We start from the raw sequence: 15,853 nt of genomic DNA on the forward strand, positions 1-15,853 counted from the left end.
AAAGTATAGCTACATTCCCCAGGCTGATCTTGAACTTGAGATCCTCCTGCCTTAACCTCTCAAGTAGCTGGGATTACAGGACTGCATCACCACCCTGGGCTAGAAACTCCCTTTTAATGGTGGTGCCGGGGAAGACAAATGGTTTGCATAGAGTTTACATGGGCTTTCTAAGAATGTTATTGTAAGTCTGTATTTCCCCACAATTTAATTTAATTTACTTATTTATTTTTAAGATGGGGGTCTCACTGTTTTCCAGGCTATTCTTGAATTCCTGGAGTACATGCATGTGCCATCATGCCTGGCTCTGCAATTTTTTCTTTAGATACATTTCAGATAGAGACACATGATATAGGGATTGAATGATAATTTATGCCATCATCAATGACTACTACATGAAGTACAAAGAGTTTACTATGATAAAATTTAATTAACATAATTCTTTTCTTGTTCCTCAATAGAGACAAAATGGTTACCATCTAGTTCAAGTTTAGCCTAATGGTCTCCTGAGGTTGATGTTAACATCATTCTGGACAGGGCAACAGGAAGCATCTGTGTATCCTACCATGAATGGAGATGATTCATTCTTTCCCCATTCAAGTATAAATTCGTTGGTATTAAATTACCTAATTGCTATTTATATATTTAAATGTTTAGACATACTGCAATAACTTCTCAGTAAGCTTAAATGATTTAAACCATGGAAATACTTAATTTTTCCCAATTGGTCAACATCGATTCTTTTCTTTTCTTTTTTTTTCCTCCATGGTTTAAAGGATACTTGTCATATGAAAGCTATTCTTACAAAATCTTTTGTTCTCATGTTCTACAACCATCTATGGTGACAGCAAAACTCAGGGAACAATGTCAGTCAATTAACAGTTCCCAAAGAGCAGATGGCATAAATGATCATGCCCTACAAAATGGAGAAGGGGAATACACAAAAGATATTTGCTCAAAGATGCTAAAGTTTCCATACAAAAGGCTATAATGGTAACCATTTTTAAATCTCTTGTATATTTGCAGGTGATTCTCTTACATCCTATCTTTTATTTTCGACCTGAGAGACTCATGTAAAAATAACTTAAGAGGGGCTGGGATTGTGGCTCAGTGGTAGAGCACTCGCCTTGCACATGGGAGACCCTGGGTTTGATCCTCAGCACCACATAAAAATATATGAATAAAATAAAGGTATTGTGTCCAACTACAGCTAAAAAATAAATATTAAAAAAAACTTAAGAGTATGTATTTATGTTAGGTATTTTTAGCAATGAGGAGTATACAAATAAATATGCTAACAGAAAAGTAGAATACGTAACACTGCTTTCAGATTTTTAAACTGTACTATAAAATGACCAATTGGAAAATAATGTTTAAACGTTACTAAAATGATTAGAATTGCACACATATTTTGTTAGCCATTATGGACTTTTATTTATTTGCACATCATATAGGAACCTTGTATATGCCAGGTAAGTCTTTTGCCCATGAGCTATAGATGAACTTTTTTAGTGAAATTAATAGAAAGTCTACACTTACTCTCTCAGAGCTCTTCTCATTTAACCTATCTTAAAAAAGGGATTATACTTTTTAAGAATTCAAAATCTCAAATACTATCATTAATTCAAAAAAATTTCTGATGCATACTTTGTGCTCAACATGTAAAACCATAAATACATAAAATCCTGTTTCTGATGCTAAGTGAATAAAATAGACAAAAACAAAAGTTCTAGCCCTCCTGGAACATCTATCTCTTTAAGAAATATTATTATTATTTTGTGTGGTACAGGGGATTGAACCCAGGGATGCTCTACCACTGAGCTACAAGTTGCTCAGTTGGCCTGGAACTTGCAATCCTCTAGCCTCAGCTTTCCAAGTCACTGGGATTATAGGTATGCACCACAGCACCCAGTAGAAGCTTGTATTTTTAAAGCAGGTCATGAGACTAGGGTTGTAGCTCAGTGGTAGGGCATATGGTTGGCATGTGTTTAATCTCTGGCACCAAAATAACAACAAATAAATAAATAAATATAAAATTAGGATCTATATAAGAGTAAAACATCCCTAAAACAATAATTGTTTCCTTTCTTGTCTGACTTCATCCATGAGGGCAGGAGCTGTATTTTTCACCAATATCCTACTACTTGTACACTGTAGATGATTTATAGGTGCTTCTTGAATATTTGAACAGCAGAAAATCCTTAAAGTAAGTAAAAATTATGGTTCTTTGTTGCATGTTATATCTGTTTGAACTTTTCTGCTTGGCTTTCAAAGTCCTCTTTTTTAATATTTATTTTTTAGGTGTAGTTGGACACAATGCCTTTATTTATTTATTTTTATGTGGTGCTGAGAATCGAACCCAGGGCCTCGCATGTGTTAGGTGAGTGCTCTACTGATGAGGCACAACCTCAGCCCCTCAAAATCCTCTTAACTGGGCCCTACCCTACTTTGTCTACTACATTTCCCAGTACACACCTATTCCACTGTGGAGAATACCTGCTCACTCCTGCTTTGGATCATGCCATTTCCTCTATCCAACATCAATAAAAATTCTCTCCATTTTAACAAACTGATCTCTGGTCTTCCGTGTATCTGGACTATGTTAGGGATTTTGGGGTATCTGATTTAATGCATACAGGAGTGAATGAGGCCCAGAGTTCTGGGAGCACCCCACTGTACTCAGTTCCTGAATTGGGCCTAAAGCCCAGTTTAGTAGCGCCTAGCCTTCTCCAGCAGTCCAAGGAGCCCTTCTCTCCTCACCCTCGCTGTGGCCAGGAACCCTTGCTTATTTTGTTCATTCTTTCTGGTTCTTCTCTTTGCAACTAGATTATAAATTCCCTGAGCACAACTGTGTAGTACCCAATAAATATTTCACCACTGAAGACTGCATGCACTGGGCCTATAATCTCAGTGGCAGGATTAGGAGTTCAAAGCCAGCCTCAGCAAAGCCATAAACATCTCAGTGATACCCTGTGTCTAAATAAAATACAAAAAAAGGGCAAGGGTTATGTTTCAGTGGTTAAGTGGCCCTGAGTTCAATCTCCACTACCAAAAAAACCCCCAAAAAACAAAAAAACACGCATGGTTTGATCTGAGCCTTTCATTCATTTATTTATTTATTTAGACACTGTGGATTTAATCCAGGTACACTGTGCCACTAAGTCATTTTAAAATTTTTAAATATTACCAGTCATTTTTTATTTTGAAATAGTTCTCCCGAAGTTGCTCAGACTGGCCTCAAACTTGTGATCCTCCTGCCTTAGCCTCCAGGGTCCCTGGGATTACAGGTGTACACCACCAAGTCAACTGTTAAAAAGTTAACCTTTGAGTTCTTCAATAGTGAGGCTGGTGCAAGATGGCTGTGGCATGTTGGAACATGAAGGGCCTGGTAGCAGTAATAACTGGAGTAGCCTCCAGTCTTGGTCTGGCCATTGCAGAATGACTGATGAAGCACAGGACTACTGCTGTGCTTCTGGACATGCCTGACTCAGGTGGTGATGCCCAAACCAAGAAGTTAGGAAAGAGACGCATATGTGCCCCAATCGATATGACCTCTAAGAAGGATGTTCAATCAGCCCTGACTCTAGCAAAGGAGAAGTTTGGCTGTGTGGATGTGGCTGTCCACTGTGCAGGTATTGCAATGGCCAATAAGACATAAAACTTAAAGATATACAACTTAAAGAAGAACCAGGCCCATTCCTTGGAGGAGTTCTAGTAGGTTTTCAATGTGAAGCTTAATGGGTACCTTCAATGATCCACCTGGTTGCTGGTGAGATGAGTGAGAATGAACCAGACCAGGGAGATCAACGTGGGGTTATCATCAACACTGCCAATGTGGCTGCCTTTGAGGGCTAGGCAGGACAAGCTGCATATTTTGCTTCCAAAGGGGGCATAGTTGGCATGACATTGCCCATTGCTTGGGATCTGGCTCCAATAGGCATCTGGGTTATGGCCATTGCTCCAGGTCAGGTCTGTTTGGCACCCCATTGCTGACTAGGCTTCCAGAGAAGGTGTCCAACTTCCTGGCCAGTCAGGTACCCCTTCCTCAGCCAACTGGGTGACCCTGCTGAGTATGCTCACCTGGTCCAGACCATAATCAAGAACCCGTTCCTCAAAGGAGAGGTCATCTGGATGGATGGGGCTCTGCATGCAGCCTTGAAGGGTGACGGCAGGGAAAACGAAGGCTCCTGTGCCTCACCTCCCCCTGGGGTACTACTAACTTTGCCTACCAGTCACCCTCTGTGCCTAATAAACTATTTCATTATAAAAATTATTTTATTTATTTATTTATATTTGCCTTACAGATTTATTTATTATTAGTTGTTCAAAACATTACAAAGCTCTTGACATATCATATTTCATACATTTGATTCAAGTGGGTTATGAACTCCCATTTTTACCCCGTATACAGATTGCAGAATCACATGGGTTACACATCCACGTTTTTACATACTGCCATACTAGTATCTGTTGTATTCTGCTGCCTTTCTTATCCGCTACTATCCCCCCATATTATAAAAATTTTTTAAAAAATTAACCTTTGAAACAAATTCCATCTTTGACAATTTAAAAAATAAGCTCTATATGGTCAGAATTTGCTATGTGAAAACTCTTTCAAAAGAAATACTTCTCTTGAGATTCAAAAGTTGTCTTTCACTTATAGGTAAACAATTTAATGTTCAGTTGGTCTACGTCCTTCACTGACTTTAATCACAACCCCCTTCAGTTTCTTTTTTCATGCACAGAAGTCCTAGTATTTCCAGATTTTCTTTCATTCTTTTGACCACACAATGGTTCTATATAGATCTTCTCTGGCTCCTTTGTGTCTCTGAGGTAGAGTGACCTAAATTGCATAGACAAGCTTTATTTTGATGAGCTACCCTAGCCAGGGTCACATATTCTAGCCAGCTAATTTCCCACAGACATGTTTAGCTTGGCTAGTAGTTGTTAAAAAATAAAGAAGAAAAAAATTTAAATTTTATTTTGGTACAAGGACTTAACCCAGGGGTGCTTTACCACTGAGCCACATTCCTCGGCCCTATTTTTTTTATTATTATTATTATTTTGAGACAGGGTCTTCCTAAGTTGCTGGTGCTGACTGGAACTTGCAATCCTCCCATCTTAGCTTCCTCAGTCACTGGAATTATAGGCACATACCACTGCACCCAGCTAAGAAACAATATTTTTAACCCAGTGGTCTCAAGTTCTTCTCAGGTTCTACCATTCCTTTAGACTTACACCAGGCCAATTTCCTAGACTGTAAAGTCAAGGAGACCAGAGACTGCCTGTATTGTTCACTATTAAATACTGAAGCTGCTACAAATTTCATCCTTATGTAGAAGCAGCTTTTTAACTTTTTGTCCCAACCCTGAATGAAAATATACCTGGGCCTGATGGTGCACATTTTTTATGCCAGCAACTCAAGAAATGGAGGCAGGAGGGTCACAAGTTCAAGGGTTGTCTGAAAATAAAAAATAAAAAGGACTGGGTATATGACTCAGTGATAAAGCATCCCTGGGTTCCACCTCAGTGTATACACAGAGGCACATATTCTGTGTTAACACTTCAATTACAATGACTTTGGATATTTTCTATCACTCTCCTTTCCTTTCTTGTGGAGGTATGTGTATGTAGTACAAGAGATTGAACCCAGGGCACTCTACTACCAAGCTACATACCCAGCCTTTTTTATGTTGAGATAGGGTCTAAGTTGCCCAGGATGGCTTCAAACTTTTGACCTTTCTGCCTCAACCTCCAGAGTAGTTGGAATTACAATGATGCACCACTATATCCAACTCTCCCAAATTTTATCTTTTTTTTTTTTTTTTATACCAGGTATTGAACCCAAGGGTGCTTAACCACTGAGTCATATCCCCAGCCCTTTTTTATATTTTTATTTAGAGATAGGGTCTTGCTGAGTTGCTAAGTGCCTTGCTAACTTGTTGAGGCTGGCTTTGAACTCGTGATCCTCCTAACTCAGCCTCCAGAGTTGTTAGGATTACAGGCATTCACCACTGAGCTGGCTATCATTCTTCTTCATAATCTGCTAAGCTGATGCTTAAATTCCCACATTTTCTAACATCTATGGCAGAATTAAGGTAAGATCTCTTGCCACAGTATTACCTAGTACCTCTGAATAAGAACCCTGTTTGTTTGTTTGTTTGGTTACAGCCAGGTGCTAGGGAAATGCCTAGCAGTGTCTGGTACCTGGAAGAATGAACAAATGCTTGTAGTTTTATGTTGACTGAGTCTGTTCTTATGTGAAAATAAAAGTTCAATTACATATATCCATATATTTTTAATTTCTATTTTTTTAAGTGCTGGGAAACACTCAGAGCCTGGACTTCATGCATGCTAGGCAAGTACCTGAACTACTTCCCCAGCCCTCAATCATATTTAAAATTATTCTTAAAAACTAAACTTTAATTTACTGAAGAGCATTAACTTTAATCAAAAGGAAAAATCACACAAGTAGTAAATATGTAATAGGATTCTAATTAACTATATAATTCCTTTTAAATACTTTAGAAACTGATCCAAGACCCAGGTGAGGCAGTGGATGCCTACAATCCCATTACTTAGGAGGCTGAGGCTGAAGGATCACAAGTTTAAGGCCAGACTCAGCAATTAACTGAGACTCAGTCTCAAAATAAAAAATAAAAAGGGCTGGGGATGATGTAGTTCATTGGTAGAGCACTCCAGGAGTTCAATTTCAAGTACTTAAAATTTTTTTTTGATTTTACAGTTAGCTACCCGACTTTTCTCAGTTTTCAAATTAAAATCTACTTTGATCTACTTTCTATGAATTCAGTGGAGAGAAAATAAATAGAAATTGACAGTTATGGAGTAGCTGTTATGAATGAGCTAGTATATCATATAGGGTCCTAAAATCACCTTATTCAAACAGTCTGTGTTAAGAATGAGGGCATTGAGGTTTGAGAGGCCAGGGAGCCTGCCCCAGTTTTCAAGTAAATATTAGCCCTGGGATTCAGGGTTTCTGATCTACACCTACACTAATACTGAATGTGCATTTTAAAACAATAAATGAATAGCTGCCCTATAACACAACTGAAAATATTAGACAAGTATAAAACTTTTACTGTTCCCTTTGTGGTACCACTTTTTTTAAAAGATATTTCATAATTCTTTTATGCCTTATTGTCAGATGTCTTTCATTTTCAATATTTAGGATATTGAGATTTAAATGCATTTCTCTGTACAGAATGGTTAACGAAAGGAGTTAAGTGGTCATAATATTCTTCTTTTGTGTATTCTGTATGTACTTCCTGTACCCCTTATATTTTCAGACTTTGAAGGGCACCAAAATCACAGCTAAACTTAATTTTTTTGTTGCAGACTATAAATTATCTGGGTATTTAAAAAAATATATGGAAAAAAATCAGTAAACAGTTTCTGTTTCAATGCATATATTTGGTATGCTAGAATCTTAGTTATCTCCCTTCATCTTTCCTTCTGTTGAATTTGGCTTATGACCATGGTAAGTCCACTGTCTAGGTAATGTTTAAAAACAAAACAAAACAAAAACAAAAGGATACCTCCTGACCTTGAGCAGTACTAACTGTAGGTGTTTGCTGGCAAACAACCAAAAAGAGCAGCTGCTCTTTCCTTAGTACTTGCTGTGTGCTGGAGACCCTGCCTAGTACCTTTATATCCATTACTGCCATCTAGTCCTCAGAACACCCCAATGAGGTAGGTAGTACTATTATCTCCATTTTTACCAATCAGGAAAGTGAGAGGTTAAGAAGCTTACAAAGAGTCAAACAGCACAAAAATGCTGGAGCTATATTTCTAAACTTGATGACTTTGACCTCAGAGATTAAGCTCTTAACCACCACAGCCCCTTACCTATGTGGAAAACAGAAACAAAAACAAACAAACAAAATCTGGAAAACAATGTAGGACACTAAAGTAAGAATTTGTACACTTGGGTTGGCATCAGAAGGCTTCAGGGACAAGGTTTTAAGCAAAGCATCAAAGCAGAATGGAATTTGAGTTGGCAGAGCTGAGAACAGAGAACATCAAAACAAGAAAAGAATCATCAAAACAAGAAAAGAAGCATCAAAACAAAAGTGGCCATGGCTTCCTGTATGAGGCAAAAAGAACACCACCTAATAGAGGGATCAGGTTGAGTAGTTTCTTTTCTTTTTTTGGTACCAGGGATAGAGACCAGGGGTGCTTAATCACTGAGCCACATTCAACCCCCTTTCCCCTTTTAAAATTTTATTTTGAAAGCTGGGCAGGGTGGTGCACGCCTGTAATCTCAGTGGCTCCGGAGGCTGAGATTGGAGAATCTCTTCAAAGCCAGCCTCAGCTAAAGCAAGGCACTAAGCAACTCAGTGAGACCCTGTCTCTAAATAAAATACAAAATAGGGCTGGGGATGTGGCTCAGTGTTTTTTTTAAAATTATTATTATTATTATTTTTTATTTTGAGAGACTATTGCTTACAGGCTCCCTAATTTGCTGAGGCTGGCTTTGAACCCATGATCCTCCTACCACCTCAGCCTCCTGTGCTGCTGGGATTATAGGTATGTGCTATCACACCCAGCTAGGTTGAGTAGTTTCTAGTGGAATCTTATCTGCTGTCATCACCACATTTCTTTCTCTTTCTGGTTTTAAGAATGAAACAGGGGTTGGGGTTGTGGCTCAGTGATAGAGTGCTTGCCTGGCATGTGTGAGTCACTGGATTTGATTCTTAACACCATATGTAATTAAAATAAAGGTCCATCAGCAACTAAGATTATATATATTTTAAACAAAATGCAAATACCAATGTTATATGGCACCCGGTTATGCAAAAACCAGAAATTCCAATGTATACAAAAGTAAACAGTAAGATTTTCAATTATGGGGCTGGGGATATGGCTCAAGCGGTAGCGCGCTCGCCTGGCATGCGTGCGGCCCGGGTTCGATCCTCAGCACCACATACAAAGATGTTGTGTCCGCCAAAAACTAAAAAATAAATATTAAAAAATTCTCTCTCTCTCTCTTTCTCTTTAAAAAAAAAAAAAAAAAAGGATTTTCAGTTACTACCACTGCCTTTAAAAACTTTATGTCTTTGATTATCTTCCCTGGGTTTAAATCAAGCTATCTGGACTATGTTGATAGTTACTCCTTATTTTATTGTTATGAGGAGTAACTTACTTCCCTATTCTTACTAGTGAGTTCTGGTTGTCTTTAAGGACATGGGAAAGATGTTACAGCACAGGAAGTTCAAACTTATTAGTGGGCTATGATCCAGAAAATCACTGTAAATTAGTTGTTTGGAACCTGGAATTTATTTTCCCATGGAAATAGTGGTTATATTCCCAGAGGGTCCACAAAAGCTTACTTAACTAAGAATGAAGTAGAAATGAACACTGTCACCTTTGTGCTAACCTCTGCCTATTATCCCGAAGTCTCTATGGATTTCTCTCCTTATTACAATGTTTAACCACCACTTTGGGAACAGCTTTTTTCATTACAAATTATAGAAAATGTTGACGGTCACTTGTAATTCTATCCAAATCCAATCTTTTAATTGTTCTTTGGGGGTGTTTCTTTTTACCACCCAATACTTAAAACAGGACTTCTGTTGGAGAGTTATTTTCCTTTTTCTAATATCAAGGAGTCAGTATAATGGCCAAAGAGTGCCTATAGCCTAGGCTATAGTGTCATGTTCTCTGCTATAGCTTGATAAGCACTGCCATCAGAGGCCTAGAAGATATATTCTTGACTTTGTGGAGTTTTAAAACAAACAACCTCCCTAACACTCTTCCCCAGCTTTCTTGGCTTTTGACATGTAATCATATGATAGTTTCTAGGTCTTATTCGTCCTGAGTTTGGTGGTATAATTTAAGAGACTACCTGAATAACGTTCATGCACATTTTGATTATAGTTGAATTGTTACTACTGAAATTTCATTCTCAAATAATCTAAAGCTATGATCTAAATGTCTGCCAAATATATAACTTATCTCAGGAATACTTTCTTTCATGTTATAGTAACCACAATAAAACAAAAATATCTTTGTTTTAGATGGAAACATTACCAAGAAATGTTTCCAAAACAGAAATGCTTTAAAAAAAATTGTGTATGGCCACAATAATAGTGTGGCATTGCAAATTTTTAGGCCACGTACACATCCCACTACTACCTCCTTACTTCTGGGGTATTGCCATGTTGCCCAGACTGGAGTGCAGTGGCTACTCACAGGCATAAGCCCACTAGTGCCCAGCACATGCAAACCTACTGGTGTCCCTGTTCCTAGGAGGTTACCATATTGATGCTGAACCTAGTAAGGACACCCAATTGGCTTTGATATAGCACACTACATCCTTGAACTTCTGGGCTCAAGCGACCCTCAACTTCCTCAGAAGCCACCACACCCAGCTCCTTGGAATTTTACTTGCCAGGAATTCTTGGTATTATTTTAAAGTCTGCCTGTGTTGGGAAAAAACACCTTTAACATTAGGGAAGATTCTTATCATCACAACTACCCTCCAAAAAAACCCACCAAATTTACCTAACCATGTCATCATTTTTTTTTTTTTTTAAGCCCATGTGATTCTGTCAGCAAACATTTGCCAACAAAATCATGGCTTTATTGTGTAAAGACAAATTCTACTATATTAAACGTACATACATCTTTTGCTTTAAATCCTCACAATCTATGAATGAAACCTTTTAAGGATATAGGTGGTATTTTTCTTAATAACTTCACTGTAACAGCCATAATATGGTGGTCAATTTTTATAAAACTAAAATCATTAATATAGAAGGTAGATTGATTAGATTCTGATAGTAAAAATATTAAGGTAAGACAGCCCACACCTGTACTAGCTAATCTCAGCAACTGGGAAGGTTGGGGCAGGAGGATGGCAAGTTCCAGGCCAGACTCAGCAATTTAGCAAAACCTTGTCTCAAAAATAAAAATGGCTAGCGTGGTAGAGCACACCTGGGTTCAATATCCAGTTTTAAAACAAAAACTGGGGCTGGGACTGAGGCTCAGTGGTAGAGTGCTTGCCTAGCATGGGCGGAACCCGGGTTCGGTCCTCAGCACCACATAAAAATAAAGGCATTGTGTTGTGTCCATCTACACCTAAAAAAATAAATATTTAAAAAAAATAAAAACAAAAACTAAGGCAAGTGTAGTCCTATTTCAACTAAAGACCAAACAGCTACTTATGAAATCAAGGCATGACAGAATAAATTAGCTAGTGCTTTACACCAACTGATACTGCTCATTTTCAGGATCTGGAAGAAATTTTTTCTTAATAACGATGCATTTCTTTTTGACAACAGGTATTGAACCCAGGAGTGCTTTACCACTGAGCTACATACATCCCCAGTTCATTTACTATTTTTTTTTAAAGAGGGGGGGGGGAGGGAATTTTTAATATTTATTTTTAAGTTTTCGGCTAACACAACATCTTTGTTTGTATGTGGTGCTGAGGATCCAACCTGGGCCGCGCGCATGCCAGGCGAGCACGCTACTGCTTGAGCCACATCCCCAGCCCCATTTACTATTATTATTATTTAAATTTTAAGACAGGATCTTGCTAAATTGCCCATGCTGGCTTAGAACTTGCCCTGCCTCAGCCTCCGGAGTTGCTGGGACTATAGGTGTGGTGTATGCTACTGCACCTGGCTCACAGTGCATTTCACTGACAAATATTAACCTTTTTGCATTCTTCAAAACAATTGATAGATTTAGGCACTACACTTCAGGAAGGTGAAATAAGCTACTAGTTAACTAATGAATGAAAGAGGGCTCCAGCAGCAGGTGACTAAAATTGTTTTTGGCAAAGCACAGTGGTCAGGAACCTAGGATTTCTAGACCCATGGCATTTTAGTAGGCACCTTGGAAACTACAGGGCAGAACCTAGAATTTTATTGAGCCAAGAAATTTCACACTCTGACAATTTAGACAACTATCCTGTCTTAAAAAAATAAAAGGAAAAAAATAGCATAAAACTTTTTGGAGCTCCTGTGGGAATTAAATGAGAATACATACATAAAGGTATCTAGCAGGGTTGGAATTGTAACTCAGTTGAAGTACAGCGCTCACCTAGCACAGAGCTTGATCCTCAGCACCACATAAAAATAAATAAATAAAATTAAGGTATCGTGTCCATCTACAATTAAAACTACTTTTTAAAAAAGTATCTAGCAGGGCTGGGGATGTGGCTCAAGCGGAAGCACGCTCGCCTGGCATGCGTGCGGCCCAGGTTCGATCCTCAGCACCACATACAAACAAAGATGTTGTGTCTGCCAAGAACTAAAAAATAAATATTAAAAATTCTCTCTCTCTCTCTCTCTCTTTAAAAAAAAAAAAAAAAAAACTATCTAGCAAAGTTACCAATGTGAGCCAGCAGGGTGGTGACAGGCAGGTATTTGACTAATTCAAGCTACTAAGGAGGTTGAAGTGGGAGGATCACTTGAGCCCAGGTGTTGGCAACAGAGCAAGACCCCTTTTCAAAAGTTAGCCAAATTTGAGTAGTGAGAATTTTGCTGGAGGAAAAAAAAGTCCTCCTAAATTATGACAGCATTTTTTTTTTTTAAGCACTTTTGCTTCTAAGAATTGAGGGTGCCTGAAATGAGTTAACAAGGGAAACAAGTGACCAAATTCACCAATATTGCAAATTCAGTGGGATTCTTCTTAGTTGAGCAGCAATCCCCCAAATTTTGACTAGTTGGCTAGGATGATGAATAAATAGTTTATACCCATGTACAAGTCAACCTTTATAAAGAGAAAGCACTGAAATCCTGTGATTATACAAGTACAGTATTAGCCTGATAGACATCATGCAAGCACATGTCTCTTGGGTGACAAAAGGGATTGCATAAAAAGATACAGCCAGCTTAAGGCAAACAAATACATCTGAATTTCTTGAAACACTGAAAATATCATCTATAAAGTTATATCATATATAAGGAAAAACAAGCTTTTAGCAAACATGGTTTTCAAGTTCACTAGAAGTCTAAGTAAAGGGAAATAGTTTCCTTGCAATGACCACTGTGTTTATCTCCAAATGTTAAAAACAAATAAGTAAAGCAAAGTTCACAACTGAGGCTTCAAAGATGTTAAGAACCAGTTAAGTTGGCAGTGGCTCTGGAGGCAGAGGCAGGAGGACCCAAAGTTCCAAACCAGTCTCAGCAATTTAGCAAGGCCCTATCTCAAAATAAAAAATAAAAAGGGCTGGGGATGTGGCTCAGTACCCTGGTTTCAATCCCCAGTACAATAAACAACTAAATAAATAAATAAACCAGTTAATTTTACTTACTTTTTTTTTTTTCCCTATTAAAGAGGGAGGCAAAAACCACAAAAATAATTCGGAATATTCAGGTATTATATTCAAATTTAGATAATAAAGATGGGGTTCAGCAAGGCAGAGTGAATACCTGATATGTGCATTAACTGAACTCACCTTAAAGTTATATAACAATTTCTGAATTCGGAAGCTCAAAAAATAGACATTTTTATGCGGAGTCATAAGTTACTTACTACTGATCCAAGGCACTAATACTACAAATTCATTCCCATGAGGTTAGCCAACATGTGTTAGAAAAAATATCTTTTAGTACAAAATTCCATTCCTCATTCCCTGTAGAACATACATAAAGACAGTCTGGTCATTTTCTACCATTCTTCTCTCTCTTCACAAAAATGGAAAAAGTCTGTATAATTCATTTTTCTCCAATAAGAATTCTCTTGGAACTGATGCAAATAGGCAATGCCCTTCTATCACTTTTGCACTACCTCAATATTGTTTATTTTTCATCCTATTAACCTACCATGCTTTGTTCATTAAAAAAAAAAAAAAAAAAAACAGCTTCATGACATTCGTTGTAATATATGAAAACTCATTCATACAGACCGGCAACACAGTTAAAGTTCTGAACTAACATTTCAACTTTAACAAAAATAACAGATTTCTCAATTCTGTGATACAGGATGCAGACAGCAACATATGTAATACAAAGACCTAAACTTTAAGGACTCTAGATAGATAAAAACGAAATGACCACCTATCAATCTTAATAATTTTCCTTAAGAAACCTAAAGCTGAGTTTAAAAATCTATTTCCAGGTTTACAGTATTCTTCCTTCATGGGCAGACCACAACAGAATTAGGATTATTTCCAGAAACATGGTCAGTTATACACTGGGGTTGGATTTAAACCTCCAGTGATGTCTGCTTTTATTTGCACTGTGAAAAATAAATAGCTGTATTATGCCTTTCTGGACAGTCAATAGATTTTATTTACATTGCTTTGCAAGGAGAGGACAAAAGACATCTCTTTACAATTGTCTTACAGCAATCTCAGTTTAGAATACGTAATACAGACATATGTGTATGTTTATATATGAAAACACAAACATTTATATATAGAGTAACAAAAATAAATAGACAAAATAACTATGAAGTCTCTTGAAGTACAGATTTATAAACTGTCCACCGCCACAGAACTTAAACCTGTAATGGACAAAAATCATTACTGACTTTAAAAAAAAATACGACTTTCACTAACATGGGAAAAAATTAAGATAGAAAAGAGAAAACAATAATCACCGGAAAACCTGTGTCTTGTAAAGATTTCTTCCCATCAGATGCAGAAACATTTTCCCCCCTGGAGCAAATGCACACGTTTCTCATGAACCCTCAGTTTCTTCCCTGCTTTCTCCCTCAGGCGCTGGTGTCGACGGCCGGTGTGGACTTTTTTCCAGAGGTGAGAAGTAGAAATGTGTACTTTATCGGGGAGCGAGTGCACTTTTCCCCCTGGCCCCCCTTTGCTCTGCCTCCAAGATGGTAGGAAAGTTGTCGTTTCGGAGGGCAGAGGAGCCACTCTCTGGTGTTATGTCCTCGCAGTGCCTGTAGTGGTGCTGTAGGAGGCTGCTGCCTCTTCTTGTGCAGCCCCGGCAGCCCTGCCTTCTTGGCTGGAGAGTATATTCAGGGATTTCCCCTTAATAATCACCGACCCTGGGAGCACTTTTTACTTTCCAAAATAAAAATATGATCCTCACCCCTCTTGCTTGACAGGGAAAGGCTCTCACTGAAGCCCAGGGGGGAGCAATAGCAGCGGCAGCCGAGCCTCCTAGTCCATTGCCAGCGCCTCTCACTCTGATCTGTCAGCCCAGCCGAGGGAAAAGGGGGGAAGGAGGAAGGAAAAAAAAAAAAAAAAAAAAAAAGCAGCTGAAAGGTAAGCAGAGGCGGCCCCAGGCCCGGCCCACATCCCCGGGCTCCCGTAGGGCGGCGGGCTGGGCCGCGCAGGCAGGGCGGGCGGCGAGCGCGCTTACGTGAGGCCGGGGATTTGCCGGCCCACGCCAGGCCCGGGGCGGAGAATGAAAGGGTGAGTGGGGCCGGCGCTGGGGTGGCGGGGGCCGGGGGCCTACGGGCCTCGGGGGCGCCCGCCGGCGGCGACCGAAGGCTGGCGGACGGGCGGGCGGGGGTCCGGCCGGGGCGGGAGACGGCCGGGTGGCGAGGCCTGTGCGGGCCGGGGTGGGGGTGTGCGGCGGGATGGGGGGGAGCCGGCTAGGCCTCGGGCCGGCGGGCCCCGCGGCGGCCGCGCCCTGCCCCCGCACCCCGGGCCTGCACGCGCCCCTTCGGGTCCCTCGGGGCCTCCAGGCGGGACGGCGGCGCTGCGGGGCGAAATTCGGCGCCGGCCCCGAGGCTCTCCCGCGGGGCGGCAGGCCCGGACTGACGGGACAGGGGCGTCAGGGGCGTCAAGGCCTAGGAGTGGAGAATGGGCGCCGGCCCCCCTTCCCCCTGGGTGTCTCACAGACGCCCCCCGGATTCCGGTAACAGTTGAATTTATTTATCCCCCTCCTTCGCGCTCCGGGCGGCAGGCCGGGGC

General features: G+C 39.8%; 1 protein-coding gene and 1 pseudogene across 6 annotated transcripts in view; both read left to right on the plus strand.

Moving 5' to 3' along the window:
• Positions 1 to 3,352: 3,352 nt before the first annotated feature.
• LOC114097881 (3-hydroxyacyl-CoA dehydrogenase type-2 pseudogene) lies at positions 3,353 to 15,801 on the plus strand (annotated as a pseudogene).
• Ino80d (INO80 complex subunit D) overlaps positions 15,113 to 15,853 on the plus strand; it is a 68,360-nt gene continuing 67,619 nt past the window's right edge. For 3 of the 6 annotated variants that reach the window (XM_071618868.1, XM_071618875.1, XM_071618872.1), the window contains exon 1: positions 15,113 to 15,199. The gene's annotated coding sequence lies outside the window, so the exon portion shown is untranslated. Of the gene's footprint in view, positions 15,200 to 15,247; positions 15,350 to 15,627; positions 15,798 to 15,853 lie in introns of those variants that run through there. The other 3 variants (XM_071618874.1, XM_071618870.1, XM_071618869.1) reach the window with 3 other exon arrangements.

The sequence above is a fragment of the Marmota flaviventris genome, chromosome 11 (assembly GCF_047511675.1).
Source record: "Marmota flaviventris isolate mMarFla1 chromosome 11, mMarFla1.hap1, whole genome shotgun sequence".
NCBI classification, from domain to species: Eukaryota; Metazoa; Chordata; class Mammalia; order Rodentia; family Sciuridae; genus Marmota; species Marmota flaviventris.